Source organism: Taudactylus pleione, unplaced genomic scaffold (assembly GCF_031769625.1).
Source record: "Taudactylus pleione unplaced genomic scaffold, aTauple2 ptg000558l, whole genome shotgun sequence".
Taxonomy (NCBI): Eukaryota; Metazoa; Chordata; class Amphibia; order Anura; family Myobatrachidae; genus Taudactylus; species Taudactylus pleione.
In genome coordinates, this window is record NW_028284960.1 from 321,676 (window position 1) to 323,972 (window position 2,297).

Sequence of the window (2,297 nt, forward strand, 5' to 3'; positions counted from 1 at the left end):
CCAGAGTAACCCTATGATAAACGACTCGCCATCCGAAAGTCCCACCTGGGACAATAGGAAGGTAAATACTGTATATATGAGAAGAGCAATAATCTGCAGGTAAGAGGAGCGGGATGCGGTGCCATCGGAATCCCGACCCGGGACTAAAGATAGGCGTCATAATCCTGACAGCTGGCACAAGTGGGGACAGGTTAGCGTTAGCCACTGGGGGGGGGGGGGTGGGTGGGATTAGGCCCCCCCCCCCCCGGGAGTTTTAGGGTTAGGCACCAGGGGAGGGGTAGGGGGTTGGGACAGGAGAGGGTTAGCCTACTTACCAGCCTCTGTCGGGATGATGAACCTTCGGACTTCCGGTGTCGGTACATTTAATTCCCACAATAACTGTATTCTAATCTACTTACTGCTCACATTCTGTATCCTCAGTCATCACATGGTGCCCACCCCCATCATGTAACCCTCTCCCGCATTGCCACCCGCCCCCATGGAGTCCCCCCTCTGGCATTGAGGCCCGCTCCCATGGTGTCACCTCACCTAGACAGTCCCCCCCACACACGCAGGCTACTGCTTGCTTTATGGGTCTGTCCAACCCCTTCAAACTATTGTGCTGCGGAAACGCATCAGGTCTATGGGGAAGAATGTTGCTTTGGGACATTTAAGGTTCATTTGGCAATAATGGGAGATATCTTTATTAATACAGGATTTTTATAGGAAAAAAAAAACACTTTAATTCCTCATACATCCGATCTTTGGGGCACTGCACTGCTGACGCTGGGTCATATGGGCAGGAACAGGGCACTACACTATCTCTGCATATGCGCTGAGTAATGTGATATGTGACCCCTGTATATCTCTGTGCTCCTGAGTCTGTATATAGGAGACTGCGCTGAGTAATGTGATATGTGACACCTGTATATCTGTGTGCTCCTGAGTCTGTATATAGGAGACTGCGCTGAGTAATGTGATATGTGACACCTGTATATCTGTGTGCTCCTGAGTCTGTATATAGGAGACTGCGCTGAGTAATGTGATATGTGACACCTGTATATCTGTGTGCTCCTGAGTCTGTATATAGGAGACTGCGCTGAGTAATGTGATATGTGATACCTGTATATCTGTGTGCTCCTGAGTCTGTATATAGGAGACTGCGCTGAGTAATGGGATATGTGACACCTGTATATCTGTGTGCTCCTGAGTCTGTATATAGGAGACTGCGCTGAGTAATGTGATATGTGACACCTGTATATCTGTGTGCTCCTGAGTCTGTATATAGGAGACTGCGCTGAGTAATGTGATATGTGACACCTGTATATCTGTGTGCTCCTGAGTCTGTATATAGGAGACTGCGCTGAGTAATGTGATATGTGATACCTGTATATCTGTGTGCTCCTGAGTCTGTATATAGGAGACTGCGCTGAGTAATGTGATATGTGACACCTGTATATCTGTGTGCTCCTGAGTCTGTATATAGGAGACTGCGCTGAGTAATGTGATATGTGACACCTGTATATCTGTGTGCTCCTGAGTCTGTATATGGAGACTGCGCTGAGTAACGTGATATGTGACACCTGTATATCTGTGTGCTCCTGAGTCTGTATATAGGAGACTGCGCTGAGTAATGGGATATGTGACACCTGTATATCTGTGTGCTCCTGAGTCTGTATATAGGAGACTGCGCTGAGTAATGTGATATGTGACACCTGTATATCTGTGTGCTCCTGAGTCTGTATATAGGAGACTGTGCTGGGTAATGTGATATGTGACACCTGTATATCTGTGTGCTCCTGAGTCTGTATATAGGAGACTGCGCTGAGTAATGTGACACCTGTATATCTGTGTGCTCCTGAGTCTGTATATAGGAGACTGCTGAGTAATGTGATATGTGACACCTGTATATCTCTGTGCTCCTGAGTCTGTATATAGGAGACTGCGCTGAGTAATGTGACACCTGTATATCTGTGTGCTCCTGAGTCTGTATATAGGAGACTGCGCTGAGTAATGTGATATGTGACACCTGTATATCTGTGTGCTCCTGAGTCTGTATATAGGAGACTGCGCTGAGTAATGTGATATGTGACACCTGTATATCTGTGTGCTCCTGAGTCTGTATATAGGAGACTGCGCTGAGTAATGTGATATGTGATACCTGTATATCTGTGTGCTCCTGAGTCTGTATATAGGAGACTGCGCTGAGTAATGGGCTATGTGACACCTGTATATCTGTGTGCTCCTGAGTCTGTATATAGGAGACTGCGCTGAGTAATGTGATATGTGACACCTGTATATCTGTGTGCTCCTGAGTC